General features: G+C 38.5%; 1 protein-coding gene across 4 annotated transcripts in view; it reads left to right on the top strand.

The window, feature by feature from the left end:
- LOC129717782 (acetylcholinesterase) overlaps positions 1-25,897 on the top strand; it is a 111,148-nt gene that overhangs the window by 65,788 nt on the left and 19,463 nt on the right. The window lies entirely within an intron of this gene.

Below are 25,897 nucleotides of genomic sequence, written 5' to 3'. Positions count from 1 at the left end.
GCTTTTTGCAGAATAGAACAGACTCTACTTATAATCCGCATTTAAGCGACTGCTCTATTTCGAACTTATCCCTGCTATTACGCAGAATGAAATCAGACTATACTTTCCGCATTTAAGCGACTGATTCATTACACCTTCATTGAGTTTTTTTTTCAATGAAATTTCAGCTTCAATTACTTACCTAGTGAATTCGCCATTTTTTTTTCAATCCTCGTCGCCAAATATAGTGTAGACTCGAGGGCGGTCGGGGAGAAGAATAAAATCCGTCTATATCGGTTGCTCTCTAAAACACTTCTGCCTTTAATCTTTCAAATATGCTGGTTGCCGTGTTGTCTTCTTTATCTTTGGTGCAGCATCAGATGTATCGACCTCATTACTGGAACGTGGTGGTTTTGTTGATGATGACAGCACCGATGACGATGAATCCAATGGTGATGATGCCGAAGACGATGAGGCCAGTGATGATGATACTGTTGATGATAATGACGATGTAGATTCCAAATCGGCTTCAGCAGTATTGATTCGCTGTAGATGAGACACATGCCTCTGATATTTAGCGCCAGATTCTTCGGAAGCAACCAATACATCCCCACCTCTCCTTTTAATCACCTTAAACTCTTCGGGATCAAAGTTTGGTTTTAGCTTGTTTGTTATAGACATCTTTTTCAACAAAACCTTATCTCCTCCAGATATCGGATTTGGTTTGGCATTGCGTCTTTCGTCGGCATATAACCTTCCTTTCTCCTTCCTCTCTTTATCTCTATCAGCCACTTCCTCATCAATCTCTCTAGGTTGGCTGATGGAAGGCACTTTATCACGGACATTATGACCAAAAAGCATCAACGAAGGAGTCTTACCTATTGTTGAGTGTGGGGAAGACCGATACATCAACAGATATTTATTTAACTCCGATTCCCAGTTTGCATTGGTCGCCTGGCTAATGGAAAGTCTTTTCAAAATGGAACGATTTTGTCGTTCCACTTCACCGTTTTGTTGTGGCCAGTAAGGAATGGTATTGATCAACTGGATGTTGTTCGTGTCACAATATACTCGAAATTCTTCACTGGCAAATTGTGGACCGTTGTGATCTGCAGTGATAGAAATCGGCAGACCAAATCGAGCGAAAATTGTAGTCAACCTCTTAATGGTCTCTCTCGAATCAATTTTCTTCATTATCTCAACCTCGATATAGCGGCTAAAATAATCGACGACCACTAACAAGTAGTGTCCAGTTGGAAGTGGTCCGAGATAATCGATAGCCAAGTGTTGCCAAGGCTCTGTAGGCAATTCTCTACGCTTCATCGGTTCCGGGACAGCAGGTGCTGCTACTAGAATGCATCCACGGCAATCCTTAACGTACTTTTCAACCTGAGTATCGATTTTTGGCCACCATACCTTCGCACGTAAACGTTGCTTCATGATCGTCATACCCGGGTGACCCTCATGTGCTAAGTCAAGTGTTCGCAGTCTTAGGCTTTGAGCCATAACTATTCGAGTTCCACGCAACAAGATTTTTCCAGCGAAGCATAGTTCGGTTTCAAACAATTTGAAAGGAGCGGCCTCTTCATTCCATGAACCATTCTGTAACGCTGTCCTGACAGATATGATCGAACTATCCGCTTCAGACTGACTTTCAATCAGGGAAATTTTCAACGCAACTGGGGCAGCATTCGAAGCTACCCAATTCACATAATATCCCGCATATTCCTCAAAAGCTCTGCCGTTTCCCTCAGATGCCACTGCAAGTCGAGACAGTGGATCAGCGATATTGGATTTTCCTGGTCGATATATGACTGTCACCTTGTATGCCTGCAAACGGACCACCCACCTTTCGATCCTGGCACATGGCTTCGAACGTGGACTAAAAATCGTTTCGAGTGGTTTATGATCGGTGATCAACTCAAATGAGCGACCATACAAGTAAAAGTGAAACCGCTCTACCGCCCACACCAAAGCTAAAGCTTCCTTCTCTATTTGAGCGTACCGCTTTTCAACCTCTGTTAGACTGCGACTTGCATATGAAATAATACGAGGGCCTCGATCGTTAATTTGGATAAGGACAGCCCCGAGACCAACCGGGCTGGCATCAGCTATAAGTTGGGTACGATCCTCAACGTCAAAATATCCTAGAGTTGTAGGATTAATCATATACCTCTTCAGATTATCGAACGCTTCCTGATGTTCATGGTTCCAAACGAACTTGCTTTGTTGTTTAGTTAGCTGCCGTAGTGGATCGGTAAGGGTTGCCAAGTACATTCCGTCCCGAACGCTCGACGAAAACGGACGCAATAAGTGATTGTCTCGCTATAAAATCGCTACTGTGTGAAGAAGAAAAAAAGCATTGCTTACTCGGTCGTGTTTCAAAGAGTGCGAAGTGCGGTGTAAAGACAAACTGATAATCCTGCTATTGTGTTATAGCTGTGTCGCTGCGAAGCTGCCCGTTCCAGCACCGAAAGACTCGGTGATTGTGCTATTGAAGACAACAAAAAAGAGGTACGTGATTCTTTGCCACTGTACTGTTGCGCTAGTTTGAGCGCAATGGATGTGGATCCCTTAGCCCCCGATCCCCCGTCTCCAAACCCACCCGACCCTGACCCTCCTGTTCACCCCCCCCCCCTCTGTCCCTGCTTTAGTCAATCCTCGTCCCAGGCTTTACCCAGACGGATCAACGGGTCCACTGGTTCTCTACATGAGGCCCAAACCAGGAGGAAAATCACTGAACACGTTACAAATCGCGAAAGATCTGACGTCACGATACAAGGCCGTGACCGAAATCGCAAAAGTCAGACCAAACAAGCTCCGTGTCGTGGTCAATGATCTGGATCAGGCCAACGATATAGCTCGCTCTGAGCTCTTTACACGCGACGTGGAGATCGACGGTGTAATAACCGATTCGAGTCTGACTGTTGAGTGTATTCTGGGAAGCGGCGTCGGCTGCTTCAAAAAATCCACTACCGAGGCGAAAGTATTGGACGTTAAGCAATTACGGTCCATGTCGCTCGTCTCCGGTAAAAAAGTATACACTCCGTCAGACTCGTTTCGCGTTACGTTTGCCGGATCTGCACTCCCTAGCCACGTTTCTATCAACCAGGTAAGTCTGCCTGTGCGTTTGTATGTGCCCCGTGTTATGAATTGCACCAATTGCAAGCAGTTAGGCCATACAGCTGCCTACTGCTGCAATAAGGCACGGTGTGGCAAGTGTGGGGAGACTCATGCGGAAGACTCTTGCAGTGTTAATGCTGAAAAGTGTATTCACTGCGGGGAAAATCTGCATGAGCTTTCCGCATGCCCGGTTTACATGCAACGCAGAGATAAAATTAAACGGTCTCTTAAGGAGCGCTCAAAGCGTTCTTACGCTGAGATTCTTAAGCAGACCGTGACCACTTCTACCATAACATCGAACCCCTTTGATCTGTTGGCTTCAGATGAAACCGACTCTGACGAACCACTAGAGGGAACTTCTTTTGCCTGTCTTGGAGAGTCTAGAAAGAGGAAAAATCTTTCCTCTCCTAAGCTTCCCAGGAAAGGACCTAAGGTTTCTCAAGATGGAATGAATAATACGAACAAATCTAAAAGTGCTGCGGAAAAGCTGAAGCAAACTCCTCCTGGGCTTGCAAATTTAAAGTCCCAGAAGGAGTTCCCAGCCCTTCCCGGAACATCTAAAACCCCAGTTGTTCCTTTTGCACACCCAGATAATCATATAAACTCTGGATTGGTGAATTTTTCTAACATCGTGGACTGGATTTTTGAAAACTTCAATATACCTGATCCAATTAAAAATTTCCTCACAGTACTTCTCCCAACAGTTAGATCATTTTTGAAGCAGTTGACTGCCCAATGGCCCCTCCTTGCAGCGATTGTATCCTTCGATGCCTAATTCATCTGCGTATATGAAGGATCCTATCTCTGTCTTACAGTGGAATTGTAGAAGTATTTTACCAAAAATTGATTCATTCAAAGTTTTGATAAATAAAAACAAATGCGATGCATTTTCCCTTTGTGAAACTTGGCTTACTTCAAATATTGATCTTAACTTCCATGATATTAATATTACTCGCCTTGATCGAGACACTTCATATGGAGGAGTACTTCTAGGGATTAAAAAGTGCTATTCTTTCTATCGTATTTACCTCCCCTCGATTCCAGGCATCGAAGTTGTCGCATGTCAAATGATAATACAAGGTAAAGAGCTTTGTATTGCCTCAATATATATTCCTCCCAGAGCACAGGTTGGGCAACGGCTGCTCTTTGATTTAATAGAACTTCTCCCCTCGCCACGAAACCTCCAGCGCGCCCAAGCGCTTTGGATCTATCCTTATGTTCGACGTCGCTACGGTTGGATTGCACATGGAAGGTAATCCTCGATCCTCACGGTAGCGACCATTTGCCTATTCTTATTTCAATTACTAACGGTTCAACTCGCATTCGACCAATTGACATTTCGTATGACCTCACACGGAATGTCGATTGGAAGTTATACGAGGAAATGATTTCAAAAGCGGTCGAGTCGATTCAACATCATCCACCGCTTGAAGAATACAACCTCCTCGCGGGCTTGAGTCTCGACGCCGCGTTGCAAGCCCAAACGAAGAAATACCCCGGCGTAACGATTAAAGAACCGCCTCCCACTCCGTGGTGGGACAAAGAGTGCTCCGATATCTACACGCAAAGTTTCGACGCGTTTTTGGCCTTCCAGAAGGGAGGTATACCTGACGACTATATACGATATTCGGAGCTTGATACCAAGCTGAAAAGCTTGGCTAAAGCAAAGAAACGCGGATATTGGCGTCGGTTCGTAAACGAGACGTCGAGGGAGACATCAATGAGCACTCTTTGGAACACAGCCCGAAGAATGCGGAATCGCGTAACGGTCAACGAAAGCGAGGAGTCTACAAGTAGGTGGATATTTGATTTTGCCAGGAAAGTATGTCCGGACCTTGTTCCTGAGCAAAACATTGTTCGCGATGCGTCTCCGGGCCACGACGCGATAGAATCACCTTTTACGATGGCAGAATTTTCAGTTGCTCTCCTGTCCTGTAACAATAACGCGCCTGGGCTAGATAGAATCAAATTCAACTCGTTGAAGAATCTACCCGGCAATGCCAAGATGCGCTTGTTGAACTTGTTCAATAAGTTCCTGGAGCAAAATATTGTACCGCAGGATTGGAGGCAAGTGAAGGTGATCGCCATCCAAAAACCAGGAAAACCAGCTTCTGATCACAATTCTTATAGGCCGATTGCAATGCTATCCTGTATCCGGAAATTGATGGAAAAAATGATACTCCGTCGCTTAGACCATTGGGTCGAATCAAATGGTCTGCTATCAGATACTCAGTTTGGCTTCCGCCGTGCCAAAGGGACGAATGATTGTCTTGCGTTGCTTTCAACAGATATTCAGCTGGCGTATGCTCGCAAAGAACAAATGGCGTCTGCGTTCTTGGACATTAAGGGGGCTTTTGATTCCGTTTCTATTGACATTCCTTCGGGTAAACTTCACCGACAAGGATTTTCTCCAATTTTGAACAATTTTTTGCACAATTTGTTGTCCGAAAAGCACATGCATTTTACGCATGGCGATTTGGCAACTTTTCGAATTAGCTACATGGGCCTTTCCCAGGGCTCATGTTTAAGCCCCCTTCTTTACAATTTTTATGTAAATGACATCGACGAATGTCTGGCAAATTCATGCACGATAAGACAACTTGCAGGCGACAGCGTGGTCTCTGTTACAGGAGCCAAAGCTGCCGATTTGCAAGGACCATTGCAAGATACTTTGGACAATTTGTTTGCTTGGGCTCTACAGCTAGGTATCGAATTCTCTCCGGAGAAGACTGAGATAGTAGTTTTTTCTAGGAAGCATGAACCTGCTCAGCTCCAATCACAATTAATGGGAAAAACGATCTCTCATGTTTTGCTGCATAAGTATCTTGGTGTCTGGTTCGACTCTAAGGGCACCTGGGGTTGCCATGTTAGGTATCTGATGAAGAAAGGTCAGCAAAGAGTAAATTTCCTTCGTACAATAACCGGAGCATGGTGGGGAGCCCACCCAGGAGACCTTATAAGGCTTTACCAAACAACGATATTGTCTGTAATTGAGTACGGGTGTTTCTGCTTCCATTTAATCAAACTGGAGCGAATACAGTATCGTTGTTTGCGTATCGCCTTGGGTTGCATGCAATCGACCCATACGATGAGTTTGGAGGTCTTAGCTGGAGTTCTACCATTGAAAAACCGCTTCTGGAGCCTGTCTTCTCGTATTCTTATCAAATGTGAGGTCTTGAACCGTCCTGTGATTGAAAATTTTGAAAGGTTGATCGAACTCAATTCACAAACCCGATTTATGACATTGTATTTTAATCACATGTCCCAAAATATTAACCCTTCTTCGAATATTCCAAATCGTGTCAACTTATCAAATACTTCTGATTCTACTGTGTTTTTCGATACATCCATGATAGAAGAAACTCGTGGAATCCCGGATCATTTACGCGTGCAGCAGATCCCCAAAATATTTTCCAATAAATATCGAAACATCAACTGCGACAATATGTTCTACACTGACGGATCACTTCTCGATGGGTCCACTGGCTTCGGTATCTTCAATAACAATTTAACCGTCTCCCATAAGCTCGATAATCCTGCTTCTGTTTGCGTCGCAGAATTAGCTGCAATTCAGTACACCCTAGGGATTATCGAAAAAATGCCCACGGACCATTATTTCATCTTTACGGACAGTCTCAGTTCCATTGAGGCTCTCCCATCGATGAAAGATGTTAAGCACTCTCCGTATTTCCCGGGGAAAATACGGGAACATCTGAGTGCTTCATCCGAAAAATCTTTTCAGATTACCTTAGTGTGGGTCCCTTCTCACTGCTCGATACCGGGCAATGAGAAAGCGGACTCTTTGGCTAAGGTGGGTGCAACAAACGGTGACATTTATGAAAGACCAATTGCCTATAATGAATTTTTTGCATTTGTACGTCAGAATGCGATCATCAGTTGGCAAAATTCTTGGACCAGAGGGGAACTGGGAAGGTGGTTACATTCCATTATACCCAAGGTATCGACGAATCCGTGGTTCAAGGGGTTGGATGTAGGTCGGGATTTCATTTGCGTGATGTCTCGGCTTATGTCCAATCACTACAGATTTGATGCGCATCTCCGTCGTATTGGGCTCGGGGAGAGTGGTATCTGTGCCTGTGGTGAAGGTTATCACGACATAGAGCACGTTGTTTGGTCATGCCCTGTACACCGTGACGCCAGGTCTAGATTAATAGCTTCCCTCCGGGCCGAGGGTAGAGGGCCAGCTGTTCCTGTTCGTGAGGTCTTGGCGAGTCGTGACCTATCCTACATGTCCCTTATATACATTTTCCTGAAATCCATCCATGCCCCAGTCTAGTCCCATTACTTTCCACCCACATTCAACAAAACGGCAAGAACACGTCGTAGACCTCGATTTTGGAATCAGCAACTGAACCCTACACGAATTCACCAGGACCTGAGAACCCGAGGCCTTCCGTGCCCAGCGGCACACACCATATAGCCACTGGAACAGCAGCGAACAACAACAACGAACCATAACCCGCAACTAAACCCCGCACAATACCACCAGGACCCTAGGATTACTGCATATCCATGACAATTCGATGATCATCGACGACCATTTAACTACAAAACACTGATTGAAAATACATGCTAGTTTTAAGATAGACTTAATTTCAGCTCGTAGTCGGCAGCGAGGATAAAAAATTTGCTTTAAGATTTTAAGTCATCAGATATAATTGGCGCCGTTAAACATTAAATTGTATTTGTGCCGTATCAAATAAACGATTTATGTAGAAAAAAAAGGGTTGCCAAGTTTGGAATAAACTTCCCCACGTAGTTTACTAAACCCAAAAAGCTTCGATTTTCTTCTTTGAAGCACGGTTCCCGAAAATTTCGAATGGATTCCAATTTATCTGCGTTGGGTCGAATTCCATTAGCAAACAAAATGTGTCCCAAAAATTTCAACTCGGTCACACCATACACGCATTTGGAATCGTTCAGTTTCACATTCATTACGTGCAGCTTATGACGAACCTTTTCCAAACGTTCATCGTGTTCCTGTTGATCGGATCCATAAACTATCACGTCGTCGATAAAGTTGACGCAGCCTTCACATCCACTCAAGACCTGTTCCATAATTTTCTGAAACAGTTCAGGAGCGCAATTGATGCCAAACATCAGGCGGGTGTACCTGTACAACCCTCTGCTTGTGATAAACGTCGTTATTTCTCTTGATCTCTGTGATATTTCAACCTAAAAGAAAATAACTTTGTTTTAACAAAAATCGTCTTTATTGACAACTCATTACGAATAGACAGTTGAAATGAGATACGTAAATCAAAACAATGCGAGAAAATCCTTCAAGCTTTTTGGCAGCACTGTCGATTTGGAATTATTTATCATATTAACCCACCTGATGAAACGCGTTTTCTACATCGAGCCTTGAGAAAACTTTTGCTTTGGCGAGATCAGGTAACAAGTCCTCAATCGTTGGCAAAGGATGATTTTCTCTTCTGACGGCTTCGTTTGCTCGACGCATATCAACGCATATGCGCACGTCATATGCTAGAGCACTATACTACATATGGGGCCCCTCCCTTCTAGAAGAGGGAGGGGTCTCAAACTATCATAGGAACCTTTATCGGCACCAAAAACCCCTACATACAAATTTTCATGTCGATCGGTTCGGTAGTTTTCGGGCCTATATGGATCAGACAGACAGACAGACTTGACTGCATTTTTATATGTAAAGATTACAACATCAATATTTTAGAACCTAAAGAGTAAATATACATTTATTGGATTGAAGCGTTCATGTAAATCTATTTTTACAAATAAAAACCGAAATTAATCCACCTAGCGGTCAGACCCAGCCTTTCTCATTCAAACTTTTATTTGTAAAAATAGGATATATATATATTCTTTAGGTTCTTGAATATTGATGTTGTAATCTATACATATAATAGGTTCTAAAATATTGGTGTTGTAATCTATACATATAAAAATGCAGTCCGGTCTGTCTGCCTGTCTGTCTGATCCAAATAGGCTCGAAAATTACCGAGTCGATCGACGTGAAAATTTGTTTAGGGATTTTTGGTGCCAATAAAGATTCCTATGATAGTTTGAGACCCCTCCCTCTTCTGGAAGGGAGGGGTCCCATACAAATGAAACATAAATTTCTGCACAACTTAAGAACAAACCAAGCAAATTAAACCGAAATTGGCATGTGGATGTTTTAAGGGGTTACAAATATGTCCATGATAGTTGGACGCCACTCCCTTTTCTGGAAGGAAGGGGTTCCATACAAATGAAACACAAATTTCTGCACATCTCAAGAACCAACCGAGTAAATGGAACCAAATTTAGCATGTGGATGTTTTAAGAGGTAACAAATATGTTCCATAATCGACCTTAGGCAACATTTTAGATTGTAAGATGGCAACTTCCGGTTTCTGGAAATCAGCCAAAAATGGCCGATTTCCACCCAATATAACATCCGGATCTAGCATGATACACAGGAGCTGAAATCGACCACAGATACCATTTTGTATTCTAAGATGGCGATTTCCGGTATTGGGTGTTATTTGATCATTTTCGGCTGTTTCCCAGGAACATGTGATTCTAGTATATATATAGAATTAGGGCGATGTACAGAAGCCAAAAGTCGAGGATGTTGTCATTTCGATAAAACCAATCATTTCAAACGATTTGTTATTCGACTTTGATCATATCATATGACCGATTCGTCGTGCATTTTCAGATTTTAAACACATCGCAAGGAATCAATGAATTTGGAACGTTCAAATAGTACTATACCACATTTAAAATATGTTGAGGCCACATATATCGATCAAAGCAGGTGTAGTTTTAAATATTTTAATTTCTTTTCTTTACATAACTTTTGAGCCACATCAAATTGTAATGAAGCTTGTTATCTGTAAGTTCGAGAGATGACTCGCTCGTATGACACTAGTTATGCTCAAATAAGTCATGTAATCTTTGAGATAATAGACTTTCGTTGTTTTAATAACAATTTAATACATAACGGTTGCTTAAGTTCGATTATAATCAAATGAAAATAGGGCAGCCTAACTTTGTAACCACGTGTTCAATCATAATTCATCAGTTAACCTTAAACTAGCCCGCTTATCTGATAATAATATTGATCACACCCGTTGTGTAGTTTCTGAGATAATGAAGTTTCGTGATTTTCACATTCGGTACATTACAGACGAAGTTACAGTTCGATTACAGCAAAATTCAATAGGGTGTCATGAAGCATCTAGACCTTTCATTTGACACTAATTTTGTGGAAATCGGGTCAGCCATCTCTGAGAAAAGTGAGTGAGTTCAAGTAGTCTTCGGAATATGTTCCTTTTCATAGCTGGATTTCACATTTTTAAACATAATAGGCAAAGTAATAGTCTGATTGCAAAACAAATCAATAGGGTCTTATGGGGCAACTAGACCTTCCATTTGACATTGATTTTATGAAAATCGGTCCAGCCATCTCTGAGAAATATGAGTGAGATTAAGTAATCACGTTTCTTGTCATAACTTTTGAACCACAAGCTCAATCTTCATGAAATTCAAAAGTTAAGGGTATATTAGGTAGCCCGTTCACTTGAAACCTATTTTGTTCAAATCGGTTGTGTAGTTTCTGAGATATTGATGTTTCATGATTTTTACATTTTGATACATAACCTCTGAACCAAAAATCCGATTACAATGAAATTTAATAAAGTCTCATGGGACAACGAGACCTTTCATTTGCAATTAATTTCATGAAAATCGGTCCAGCCATCTCTGAGAAAAGTGAGTGAGAATAAAAATCTGCACATACACACACACATACACACACATACAGAAAATGCTCAGCTCGTCGAGCTGAGTCGAGTGATATATGCCATTCGGCCCTTTGGAGCACTTTTTTACTTTCGGTTTTGCAAGTGATTGCTATACCTTTCTAGGAGAAAGACAAAAAATATATAAAATATCCTGTTTTATTTTACTACCTGAAAGTTCGAAGGCGATTGGTTGAATGAGTGGAAAATACCAATTTTTTTGTGATGCAATTTAGTCCCGGACACTCTTTACCCAATCCAACGAATCTGCTTCAGAACAGTCCTGTCGAAGATTTCTGTATGATTTCATGTTCCTTGGTGTGCAAAAACAACTGGAGAGCAACAAAATTTCAGTTGTCACCCGTTAGCTAATAACTGCACTGGTTACCTCGCACAAACTACTGCGATAGATCATTACCATGACCAATGTAAATGTTTCATCGCATAACGTTGATTTGCGAAATTCTTGCGATAAATCTTCTTCTTCTTTTTCTATATCTATAAGATAGATGATACCCAGCCCGCGTTGCTGCGCCTCTTAGTTTGTAACGACAATTATGTATTTGTGGAATGTGCAATAATGCAATAAAAACCTAAATTAATCCACCTAGCGGTCAGACTTATTATTTGTAAAAATAGATTTACATGAATGCTTAAATCCAATAAATGTTTATCCACTCTTTGGGTTCTAAAATATTGATGTTGTAATTAAAGTATAAAATATGAAATTTGACGTAATGTTAGTACTTAAGAAATAGCGAAATACAAGCAATGACTCTTAATTTCGAACAATTTAATCACGAGCGATGCCGGGAACGTTCAGATAGTACGAAACCACATTTAAATCATGTTGAGGCCATATATAATGATCGAAGCAGGTAAAGTGTTGAATAGTCTTTGATTTTCTTTTCTTTCTAAAACTTTTAAACAGCATATCAAATTGTTATGAAGTTTGTTATTTGTAAGTTTGAGAGATGACTCATTTGTATGACACTAGTTATGTTCAAATAAGTCGTGTAATACTTGAGATAATAGACTTTCGTTGTTTTACAAATTAAAACATAACGCTTGCTTAAGTTTGATTACAATCAAATGAAAAGGTAACGTATGGGGCAGCCAAACTTTGAAACCACGTGTTCAATCATAATTCATCAGTTAACCCTTAACTAGCCCGTTCATCTGATATCAATATTGTTCAGATCGGTTGTGTAGTTTATAAGATAATGAAGTTTCGTGATTTTCACATTTCGATACATTACAGACGAAGTTACAGTCCGATTACTGCAAAATTCAATAGGGTGTTATGAGGTAGGTAGACCTTTTATTTGATACTAATTCTGTGGAAATCGGGTCAACCATCTCTGAGAAATATGAGTGAGTCCAAGTAAGTTGTCTTGGAATATGTTTCTTTTCATAGCTGGATTTCACATTTTTAAACATAACAGGCAAAGTAATAATCCGTTTGTAAAAAAAATCATTAGGGTCTTATGGGACAACAAGACCTTTCATATGACACTAACTTTATAAAAATCGGGCCAGCCATCTCTGAGAAACATGAGTGAGATTAAATAGTCTCCAGAACACGTTTCTTTCCATAACTTCTGAACCACAAGTTCAATCTTCATAAAATTCAAAAGTTAAGGGTTTTTAAGGTAGCCCGTTCATTTGAAACTAATTTTAATCAAATCAGATGTGTGGTTTCTGAGATATTGATGTTTCGTGATTTTTACACTTTGATACATAACCTCTAAACTAGAAATCAGATTACAATAAAATTCAATAGGGTCTTATAGGGCAACTAGACCTTTCATTTGCAATTAATTTCATTGAAATCTGTTCGGTCAGACCATCTCTGAGAATAGTGAGTGCGAAAAAAGGTGCACATACACACGTACACACCCACACACAAACATATACACCTATACATGCTTATATGCAGAAAATGCTCGATTTGTCTAACTGAGTCGAGTAGTATATGACATTCGGCCATTTGGATCACTTTTCTACCTTTTGATTAGCCAGTGATCGTTAGGAGGAAGTCAATATGTTTACTTTCATTATGTGTTTTCACATTTTCATGAACAACGGACAAAGTTACAATCCGATTGCAATGAAATTCAATAGCAACCTATGGATCAACTAGACCTTTCATTTGACACTAATTTTGTGAAAATCGGTTCAGCCATCTCTGAGAAAAATGAGTGAGGTTAAACAACCTCAGGATAACTTTTCTTTACATAACTTTTGAACCATATGTTCAATCATTACGAAATTCAAAAGTTGAGGGTTCTGAAGACAGCCCGATCATTTGAAACCAATTTTATTAAAATCGGTTGTGTGGTTTCTGAGATATTGATGTTTCGTGATTTTTACATTTTGATACATAACCTCTAAACTAAAAATCCGATTACAATGAAATTGAATAGCAATCTATGGCGTAACTAAACCTTTCATTTGCAATTAATTTTATGAAAATCGGTCCAGCCATCTCTGAGAAAAGTGAGTGAGAAAAAAAAGTTGCACATACATACACACACACACATACACACATACATACATACATACAGAAAATGCTCAGTTCGTCGAAAGGGGTCGAGTGGTATATGACATTCGGCCATTGGGACCACTTTTATACCTTTGGTTTTTCCAGTGATTGCTATACCTTTCTAGGATAAGGGCAAACATTGAATGAGAAAGGCTGGGTCTGACCGCTAGGTGGATTAATTTAGGTTTTTTCAAGAAATCATACCTTTTTGCCTTTCTCCTAGAAAGGTATAGCATTCAATTGCATAACCGAAAGTATAAAAGTGCTCAAAAGGGCCGAACGGCATATATCACTCGACTCAGCTCGACGAGCTGAGCATTTTCTGTATGTGTGTGTGTGTATATGCAGATTTTTATTCTCACTCACTTTTCTCAGAGATGGCTGGACCGATTTTCATGAAATTAATTGCAAATGAAAGGTCTTGTTGTCCCATAAGACCTTATTCAATTGATTGTAATCGGATTTTTAGTATGGAGGTTAAGTATCAAAATGTAAAAATCATGAAACATCATTATCTCGAAAACTACACAATTGATTTGAACAGAATTAGTTTCAAATGAACGGGCTACCTGAAATGCCCTTAACTTTTAAATTTTATAAAGATTGAACTTGTGGTTCAAAAGTTATGGAAAGAAACGTGTTCTGAAGACTGTATAATCTCACTCATGTTTCTCAGATATGGTTGGACTGATTTTCATAAAATCAGTGTCAAATGGAAGGTCTGATTGCCCCATAAGACCCTATTGATTTGTTTTGCAATCGGCCTATTACTTTGCCTGTTATGTTTAAAAATGTGAAATCCAGCTACGAAAACGAACATATTCCAAAAACTACTCGAACTCACTCACTTTTCTCAGAGATGGCTGACCCGATTTCCACAAAATTAGTATCAATAAATAAGTCTAGCTGCCTCATAACACCCTATTGAATTTAACTGTAATTGGACTGTAACTTCGTTACAAACGACCGTGTACCGAATTGTGAAAATCACGAAACTTCATTATCTCAGAAACTACACACCCGATTTGATCAATATTATTATCAGATGAGCGGGCTTGTTAAGAGTTAACTGATGAATTATGATTGAACACGTCTAGTCTAGTGTCTAGTGTACACTAACACAGCCAGTACTTGAAAGGATCCTGGAAAATGATATCCACCATTTAAAAAAAAAAAATGATTTCCATACATTTTTCTTATCAACGGCCAGGTCCACTGTGTAGCGTAATATAATATAATATAATCTAAGATCGGGGACAATCCGTACCAACCGATCCGTATGTAAGAAGTTATATACCTATAGACCGTTCCGATAATTATAAATACACTTACGATCAACCGTCATTTCAAATAACGTGCAGTATTCAACCAAACGTTGGCTGCGTCCTGTTGTTTACATCCAAAAGAAACAGATGCTGTCATTTTTCTAACATTTAGTGCGAAATTTTGAAAATGCGTGGCCTTTCTCCCGAGCAAAGAAAGCGAATTGTGCACAAATGGGGCACCGTGAGTGGTCTTTCTATAAGAAAATTAACCAGAGAAGAAGGTATAAGTGTCGGAGCAGTTCAAACCGCATTGCGGAAGTATTGTGAAGAGTGCACATTTACTGATGCCCCAAGACGTGGTAGAAAACCCGGGCCTGTTGATCCCACAATGGACAAAAAGGTTAAGGAATACTACAAGCGGCATCCTTCAGTATCAGTACGAGATGTGGCGAGAAAGCTTGGAACCTCGGCGAGTAACGTTATGCGTGTCAAGGAAGGAATGGGTCTGCAGACCCGTCGGAAGCAGAAGCAGCCAAAACGAAATCCAAAACAAGCAGAATCTGTGAAACCGAGAGCTCGGAAGCTTTATGACAAACTTCTGACCAAAAAAATGGGGTGTGTTATCATGGATGACGAAACCTACATAAAACTGGACTATAAGACTCTGCCAGGACCGCAATTTTATTCATCACCGAAAGGAAAGGATGTCCCTGGACCAGTGAAAGCCATTTACACCGAAAAATTCGGCAAGAAGGTAATGGTTTGGCAGGCCATTTGTGAATGTGGGAAAATATCTCGTCCATTCATTACGAATGACACAATGAATGGTAAAATTTACGTGAAAGAGTGTTTGCAGAAAAGGTTGTTACCCATGGTTAAGAAGCATAACAATCCTCCAATCTTTTGGCCCGATCTTGCTTCCTGCCATTACTCTAAGGATGCACTAGGGTGGTATAAAACAAATAATGTCACATGTGTCCCAAAGGAGATGAATCCTCCAAACTGCCCTGAAATTCGCCCTATTGAAACTTTTTGGGCTTTGACCAAGGCAAAGCTGAGGAAATATGTCAAACCAGCGGACAATGTTGGAAAATTTAAAAAAAAATTGGCTTAAAGTGGTAAAAATGGTCGGATAACACACTCTGCAAAAGCTTATGAATAGTGTTAAGAGAAAAGTTAGAGAACTCGCGTATCCTACGAAAAATAATCCTAGCTTGAATTAAAGCTGGAAAGAAAACACTTATTATCTATATTTCAGAATAAAATGACCCGAAAAATCCTGTATTTTTTGTTTTATTCAAGAAAGAAGAAAGTACACTCTTTTGTTGACCAATCTGCTGGGATGGAACATAGGTATTTCCTTTTTATGTTCGGTTTTCAAAACCAGAGATATAGCGCCTTTACTCGCTTCAACTGATGAATTATGATTGAACACGTGGTTTTAAAGTTTGGCTGCCCTATACGTTCCCATTTCATTTGATTATAATCAAACTTAAGCAACCGTTATGTATTAAATTGTCAATAAAACAACGAAAGTTTATTATCTCAAAGATTACATGACTCATTTGAACATAACTAGTGCCATACGAACGAGTCTTCTCTCAAACTTACAAATAACAAATTTCATAACAATTTGATATGTGGCTCAAAAGTTATGGGAAGAAACGAAATTCGAATAACTATTTAAAACTATACCTGCTTTGATCGATATATGTGGCCTCAACATAATTTAAATGTGGTGTCGTACTATTTGAACGTTCCAAGTTCATTGATTCCTTGCGGTTTGTTTGAAGTCTGCAAATGCACGACGAATCGGCCATAGGATATGGTCAAAGTCAAACAACGAATCCTCGACTTTTGGCTTTTGTACATCGCCTTAATTCTAAATATATTCATATTGGGTGGTATTCAGTCATTTTCAGCTGTTTTTCTGGCATCAATCTGACATCGGAAATACCCATATTGGGAGGTATGTATTTAGTTATTTTGGTTGTTTTCCAAAAACTAAAAATGGTCGTCTTAAAATTCAAAATAGTGTCCAGGATCAATGTTTGGTTTCTATGCATCATCTCGATTACGGAAATATCCATATTGAGTTTTATTTGGTCATTTTCGACTGTTGCCTAGAAGTTGCCATTTAGCAATTCAAAATGGTGCCTGAGGTCAATTGTTAGCTCATTGCATCATTCTGATTCCAGAGATACTCATATTGGATGGTATTTGTTTATTGTAGGCTGTTTTTCACAAACCGGAAGTCGTCATCTTGGATTTCAAAATGGTATTTAAAATAATTTTTTGCGTCTGAGCGTCTTTCTGGGGTAATTCGATCATTTTCGGCTGTTTCCCAGGAACCGGAAGTCGTCAACCTAGAATCTAAAATTAGGTCTGAGGTCGATTTCAGCTGCTGTGTATCATTATAGATCCGGAGATACTCATGTTAGATGGAAATCGACCAATTTGGCTGTTTTCCAGAAACCAGAAGTTGCCATCCTACAATTCATAATGGTGTCTGAGGTCAATTTTTTGCTTCTTGCAATATTCTGGTTCCGGAGATACTCATATTGGGTGGTATTTGGTCACTTTCTGTCATCTGGGCGTAATTCTGGTTCCGAAAACATTCATATTGAATGGTATTTGGTCATTTCCGGCTGTTTGACAGACACCGGAAATCTCCATCTTAAAATTCAAGATTGTGTCTGTGATAAATTTTTAACTTCTGTGCATCTCTCTGGTTCCGGAGATACTAATATTTAATGGGAATCGTCCATTTCAGGCTGTTTTCCAGAAACCGGAAATTGCCATCTTACAATTCAAAATGTTGTCTGAAGTCGATTTGTGGCTCCAGTGCATCATAACGATTCCGGAGATACCCATGTTGGGTGGTATTTGTCACTTTCCCATGTTTTTCAGAAACTGGAAGTCGCCATTTTGGATTTCAAAATGGCATTTGGAGACAATTTCTGGCCACTGAGCGTCATTCTGGTTAAAGAAACACTCATATTGGGTGGTATTTGGTCATTTACGGCTTTTTTTCCAGAAACCGGAAGTCGTTATCCTGCAATTCAAAATCTTGTCTAAAGACGATTTGTGGCTCCAGTGCATCATTACGATTCCGGAAATACCCATATTGGGTGGTATTTGGTCGTTTGCCGCTATCTTTCCGAAACCGAAAGTCGCCATTTCGGATTTCATAATGGCATTTGGAGACAGGATTTTGAACGTCATTTCTGAATTTTGAACCTCATACGTCAAAGACTCATATTAGGTGGTATGTGGTCATTTTCAGCTGTTTTTCAGAAACTGGAAGTCGCCATCTTAGAATTCAAAATGGTATCTGTAGACGGTTTTAGCTTCTGTGTATCATTCTAGATCCGGATATTATTATATTCGGTGGAAATTGGCCATTTTTGGTTGTTTTCCAGAAACCAGAAGTTGCCACCTTACAATTCAAAATGTTGCCTGAGGTCAATTATAGAACATATTTGTTACCACTAAAAACATTCACCTGCCAAATATGGTTCCATTTAGATGGTTAGCTCTCGAGATTTGCAGAAATTTTTGTTTCATTTGTATGGAACCCGTCCATTCCAGAAAACGGAGGGGTGTCGAACCATTATGGAGGACATATTTGTTACCCATAAAAACATTCACATGCTAAATTTGGTTCCATTCACTCGGTTAGTTCTCGAGATGTGCAGAAATTTGTGTTTCATTTTTATGGCACCCCTCCCTTCCAAAAGAAGGAAGGGTGTCAAAACATTATAATAATATCCGGATAAAGAATGATACATAGGAGCTAAAATCGACCACAGATACCATTTTGAATTCTAAGATGGCGACTTCCGGTTTCTAAAAAACAGCTGAATATGACCAAATATCATCCAATATGAGTATCTCTAGAACCAGAATGATGCAATGAGCTAACAATTGACCTCAGGCACCATTTTGAATTGCTAAATAGCAACTTCTAGGAAACAGTCGGAAATGACCGAATAATACTCAATATGGATATTTCCGTAAACGTGATGATGCATAGAAACCAAACATTGACCCTGGACACTATTTTGATTTTAAAGATGACCACTTTTAGTTTCTGGAAAACAACCAAAATAACTAAATACCTCCCAATATGGGTATTTCCGGTGTCAGATTGATGCCAGAAAATCTGCTGAAAATGACCGAATACCACCAAATATGAATGTATTCAGAATTAAGGCGATGTACAGAAGCCAAAAGTCGAGGATGTTGTCATTTAGATAAAACCAATCATTTCAAACGATTTGTTATTTGACTTTGATCATATCCTATGGCCGATTCGTCGTGCATTTGCAGACTTTAAACACATCGCAAGGAATCAATAAATTTGAAACGTTCAAATAGTACGATACCGCGCTGGATCGAAATCCGTACACCTAAGCACATGATAATCTTCGACGATCAATATAAAATCAAGAAATCACATATTGCTTTAAACTGACATTTTTACTTATAGGTCTACTTATATTTTATCACTATTTTCAAGCAAAACGATTAAAATCAATTCGGAACTCGAACAAATCGTGTTAAAATAGAACATGTTTTGAATCAAAATCCGTACACAGTTTTTTGTCTGAATCAAAATCCGTACACTTTTGAATCGAAATCTGCACACACGCGATTAAACTGAATTAAAGTTCATACAACAATAGATCAAAATCTGTATAGATATAGAAGTACAAAAATGAACATCTTTTATTTATAATTTATCTTCAAATTTACGAACAAATATATTTTTAGGATTGATTGGTTCCTAAAGTTCAACACGGTTTTCTATTTTTTTTATATCAGCTGAAATAGAGCAATTTTCGTAGCGTTTCGTAATAACCGGAGCGCTGGAACCTCTCGAAGCTTCCCGGTACGACTTTTCCTTGCGCACCTAAGTCACAGGTCCTTCGGAATTGTTTGCCGTATATTTATACTTGTTTTCTTCCGTTATATGCTGAAAACAAGAAGAAAGTTCAATAATATATGCATGATACACACGCTGTACGGATTTAGATTCAAGCAATTACCGAGAATCAAAATCCGTACGGCACAGTTTTTGTTGAATAAATACAATTTACACTATTTACCAAACAATATACAGCTCGAAAATGACAAAGACTTACCCTTTCCATCAATTTCAAAAAGATTCACAGAGTAAAACACTTATATCCCACTTGAAAATCGTTTTTATCTGAAGAACGTTTCCTTAGTAAATTCTCTAACGATACAACGAAATGACAACTGACGCCGATACACGATTGATTTTTCATTTTTAATATTTTTATTTCATGGCCTACTGGCGCATAGTTTAATTTAACAGAAGGCCAACAGCTCAACGGACATGTACATGTAACTATCATATGAATTTTCATTTTTATAATGCTAAAAACTGAAGAAAAACATCAAGGTGTACGGATTTCGATACTGTACGGGTTTCGATCCAGCACGGTACCACATTTAAGTTATGTTGTGGCCACGTATATCGATCAAAGCAGGCATAGTCTTGAATAGTCTTTGAATTTTGTTTCTTTCCATAACATTTGAGCCACATATCAAATTGTTATGAAGTTTGTTATTTGTAAGTTTGAGAGATGACTCGTTCGTATGCAAGGATGGGAAAAATCGTTCAAGTGATAATAAATCAGTAGTCCAAACTGATTCTCTATCGCTTTCGATAATTTCAAAAGGATATGTGGTGAAAAATTTTCACTCGCGATTACCTTGATTTGTTTGCTTCGTTTCGCGCTTTCAATTTTTTTTTTCACACGTGTAGATAGGTAACAGCACGCGCAAACCCAGAATTTTCTTCTTTTGAAATAATTAAGCAAGAATGAAAGCTCGATGTTCTACGGGGTGTTGTCTTCTAGCAATATAGACTGTTCCGAAAATTATAAATACATCTTCTTTCTTGAATAAAACAAAAAATACAGGATTTTTCGGGTCATTTTATTCTTAAATATAGATAATAAGTGTTTTCTTTTCAGTTTCAATCCAAGTTGGGATTATTTTTCGTAGGATACGCGAGTTCTCTAACTTTTTTTTTAACAGTACTCATAAGCTTTTGCACAGTGTGTTCTCCGACCATTTTTACCACTTTAAGCCAATCTTTTTCAAATTTTTCAACATTGTCCGCTGGTTTGACATATTTCCTCAGCTTTACCTTGGTCAAAGCCCAAAAAGTTTCAATAGGGCGAATTTCAGGGCAGTTTGGAGGATTCATCTCCTTTGGGACACATGTGACATTATTTGTTTTATACCACCCTAGTGCATCCTTAGAGTAATGGCAGGAAGCAAGATCGGGCCAAAAGATTGGAGGATTGTTATGCTTCTTAATCATGGGTAACAACCTTTTCTGCAAACACTCTTTCACGTAAATTTTACCATTCATTGTGTCATTCGCAATGAATGGACGAGATATTTTCCCACATTCACCAATGGCCTACCCAAACCATTACCTTCTTGCCGAATTTTTCGGTGTAAATGGCTTTCACTGGTCCAGGGACATCCTTTCCCTTCGGTGATGTATAAAATTGCGGTCCTGGCAGAGTCTTATAGGCCAGTTTTATGTAGGTTTCGTCATCCATGATAACTCACCCCATTTTTTTGGTCAGAAGTTTGTCATAAAGCTTCCGAGCTCTCGGTTTCACAGATTCTGCTTGTTTTGGATTTCGTTTTGGCTGCTTCTGCTTCCGACGGGTCTGCAGACCCATTCCTTCCTTGGCATGCACAACGTTACTCGCCGAGGTTCCAAGCTTTCTCGCCACATCTCGTACTGATACTGAAGGATGTCGCTTGTAGTATTTCTTAACCTTTTTGTCCATTGTGGGATCAACAGGCCCGGGTTTTCTACCACATCTTGGGGCATCAGTAAATGTGCACTCTTCACAATACTTCCGCAATGCGGTTTGAACTGCTCCGACACTTATACCTTCTTCTCTGGCTAATTTTCTTATAGAAAGACCACTCACGGTGCCCCATTTGTGCACAATTCGCTTTCTTTGCTCGGGAGAAAGGCCACGCATTTTCAAAATTTCGCACTAAATGTTAGAAAAAATGACAGCATCTGTTTCTTTTGGATGTAAACAACAGGATGCAGCCAACGTTTGGTTGAATACTGCACGTTATTTGAAATGACGGTTGATCGTAAGTGTATGTATAATTATCGGAACGGTCTATAGGTATTTAGATACTGGTATTGTGACCGGGGCGAATCAAACAGATATTCATAAAGCATGTATTCAAGTATATTACTTGCAAGCTTCCATGTAATATAGAGTGGTGAACGGCTTCGGCAGTGGTTTTCTTCGGCAGGTTCCTGCATAAGATCGCTGTAGAAAACCTGCCGAAGAAAATCACTGATAAAGCCGTTCGCTACCGCACGTGAAGTACATGCAAGATGGAGAATTGAATTGCCTTACAGTTTGGAGGTTTCAACCAAGAGAATTATCCAGAGATTTGATTTATACTTTCTATACTCTATACTTTATGAGTCAAATTTTATATCATTGTGAGTGTCTTCAGAGTATGGCATCATTTTATGTCGTTGATTCAATGTTGAATGTATTGCAAAAATTGCAGCTTAAAACTATTAAACTGAAAAAAAATCGGTGAGAGAATTTCCGTCTTCAGGAAACGAAAATTTTCAGTATTGATTCTCCTGAAATTATCATTAACGATTCTTTTTCATTTCTGTAACCAAGCAGCCGTATCATTGTTGATAAATGAAAATTAACAAAACGATTCCATGCGATAAAAAATCGAAAGTGATTCTCCGAGTGAGTGATTTTTTTCATCCTTGTTCGTATGACACTAGTTATGTTCAAATTAGTCATGTATTCTTTGAGATAATAGACTTTCGTTGTTTTATTAACAATTTAATATATAACGGTTGCTTCAGTTCGATTATAATCAAATGAAATGGGAACGTATAGGGCAGCCAAACTTTGAAACCACGTGTTCAATCATAATTTATCAGTTAACCCTTAACTAGCCCGCTCATCTGATAATCATATTGATCAAATCGGTTGTTAGTTTCTGAGATAATGAAGTTTCGTGATTTCCACATTCTGGTACATTACTGACGAAGCAACAATTCGATTACAGTAATATTCAAAAGGGTGTTATGAGGCAGCTAGATTTATCAATTATTAATTATTAATTGACACTAATTTTGTGGAAATTGGGTCAGCCATCTCTGAGAAAAGTGAGTAAGTCCAAGTAAGAAGTTTTCGGAATATGTTCCTTTTCATAGCTGGATTTCACATTTTTAAACATAACAGGCAAAGTAATAGTCCGATTGCAAAACAAATCAATATGGTCTTATGGGGCAACAAGACCTTCCATTTGACACTAATTGTATGTAAATTGGTACAGGCGTCTCTGAGAAACATGAGTGAGATTATACAGTCTTCAGAACACGTTTCTTTTCATAACTTTTAAACCACAAGTTCAGTCTTTATAAAATTCAAAAGTTAAGGGTATTTCAGGTGGCCCGTTCATTTGAAATCAATTTTGTTCAAATCGGTTGTGTAGTTTTTGAAATAATGATGTTTCATGATTTTTACAGTTTGATACATAACCTCTAAACTAAAAATCCGATTATAATAAATTTGAATAGGGTCTTATGGGACAACAAGACCTTTCATTTGCAAATCATTTCATGAAAATCGGTGCAGCCATCCCTGAGAAAAGTGAGTGGTAATAAAAATCTGCACATACACAAACACACACACACATACACACACACATACAGAAAATGCTCAGCTCATCGAGCTGAGTCGAGTGATATATGCCATTCGGCCCTTTGGAGCACTTTTATATTTTCGGTTTTGCAAGTGATTGCTATAACTTTCTAGGAGAAAGGCAAAAACACCATTTGAACCTTAGTTTACACTGGAATTCGAAAACTAGACCAATGGAAACTAAATATCTTGATGGCTTAATAAGAACATGTTGCAATTATAAAAAATATAGCTTAAAACCTAAATTAATCCACTTAGCGGTCAGACTCAGCCTTTCTCATTCAAACTTATTATTTGTAAAAATAGATTTACAGGAAAGCTTAAATCCAATAAAGGTATATTCACTCTTTGGGTTCTAAAATATTGATGTTGTAATTGAAGTATTTAATATGAAATTTGACGTAATGTTAGTGCTTAAGAAATACCGAAATAAGAGAAATGACTTTTAATATCGAACAATCACGAGCGATACCGGGAACGTTTAAATAGTACGAAACCACATTTAAATTGTGTTGAGGCCAGATATATTATTCAAAGCAGGTATAGTTTTAAATAGTCTTTGAATTTCTTTTCGTTCCATGACTTTTGAACCACATAACAAGTTGTTATGGAGTTAGTTATTTGTAAGTTTGAGAGATAACTCCTTCGTATGACACTAGTTATGTTCAAATAAGTCATGTAATCTTTGAGATAATAGACTTTCGTTGTTATTACAATTTAATATATAACGGTTGCTTAAGTTCGATTATAATCGGATGAAATGGGAACGTATAGAGCAGCCGAATTATGAAACCACTTGTTCAATCATAATTAATCAGTTAACTTTTAACTAGCCCGTTCATCTGATATTAATATTGTTCAAATCGGTTGTGTAGTTTCTAAGATAATGAAGTTTCGTGATTTTCACATTTCGATATAACAGACGAAGTTACAGTCCGATTACAGTTAAATTCAATAGGGTGTTATGAGGCAGCTGGAACTCTCATTTGGCACTAATTTAGTGAATATCGGTTCAGCCATCTCTGAGAAAAGTTAGTGACTTTAAGTAGTCTTCGAAATATGTTCCTTTTCATAGCTGAATTTCACATTTTTAAACATAACAGGCAAAGTAATAGTCCAATTGCAAAAAAAAAAGTGGTTTGTGTAATGTCGACGGTCCATACAAATTTTCCTTACAAAGTCCACGGGGGGTCAACATCGTTTAAAATCTGTCCACGTGGTATGTGGACTTAGGGTGGTGGATGGCCCCTTAGGTATTTAATATTTTGTGAAAATTTGAAACATTTGGCCAAAACGGTTGATTTTATCGGTGGAGTGTCTTTGGCAAAGTTGTAGATGGTAATTTTTCTGAATATACACTTTTTCATTTTTTTAACTATCCAAGTTCGAATCAATGTTTAAATAACTTTTGAGGTTTTCAAAATAAATAGATTTTTCAGTATTGGGGTTTTTCAAGATATTCAATTAATAATATACCTGCCTAAAAAAAATACTCATACTGTCTGTATGATTTTTTCGATAACTTATACTGTATAAAGTAATATTATTAACATTTTTTTTTTGAGTTATTTTGAAAAACGAAATTATCATCTGAAACTTTTCCAACGATTCTATACTAGTCAAACGGACCGGCCAAATTTTTTTTCCTTACAAAGTTTGAGCTATTCAAGTTTTTATTAGGCAATCTATGATCCAATAACCATCAAAGTTGAGCTAACCTTTTGTTGATTTTGCAGGCAAAGGCATGATTATTTTGAAATAAATTTTTAATTATATTTTTTTATCTTTCCTCTAATTTTGTTTACAGTGTATACTGTTTTCGGAAAGACAAAACTACTATTTCCAACTCTACCGGAAACGTCATACCGATCAAACAAACCGTCCTGGATCTAAATTTTTTTTTTTTGTTCATTATTACCATCTTTACATAAGTTTACTTTTTTCAAAAATTAGTCTTGTTGAAAAAATATTACTAGAAAACTTTTGCCGAATCGAAAATGGTCGATTGCCATCGTTATATTATGTGGCTTGAAATTGCTTTACTGATCCTGTAAATATTCCCTTTGTAGTGTCGAGGCATTTGGGTCTCGAAGCAAAACAACAAACAATTTTATACATACGCCACAATATTTGTGAAAATCACGTCGTGCTTTGATTCAATGATCGTATTCGGTTCACCCTCTGGAAAACTATCTTTTAACTCCACATTCATTAAAGAAATTGGACTTCTTACACTGGTATACGATTTGTGCTATAATAAGTATTTTGTATTTCCTTGTCCTTCGATTTTTAAATGAAGAATAAAAAACTGCTCGAAATGTGTTAAATAACAGTTTGCCCGTGTACGGTATATGGGCGAACTGTCATTTAATACGTTTCGAGCAATGAATTATTCTGCATTTAAAAAACGAAGGATAACGATAAATCTTTTCC

Source organism: Wyeomyia smithii, chromosome 1 (genome assembly GCF_029784165.1).
Source record: "Wyeomyia smithii strain HCP4-BCI-WySm-NY-G18 chromosome 1, ASM2978416v1, whole genome shotgun sequence".
In the NCBI taxonomy this organism is placed as follows: domain Eukaryota; kingdom Metazoa; phylum Arthropoda; class Insecta; order Diptera; family Culicidae; genus Wyeomyia; species Wyeomyia smithii.
This window is presented reverse-complemented; position numbering and strand designations above follow the sequence as displayed.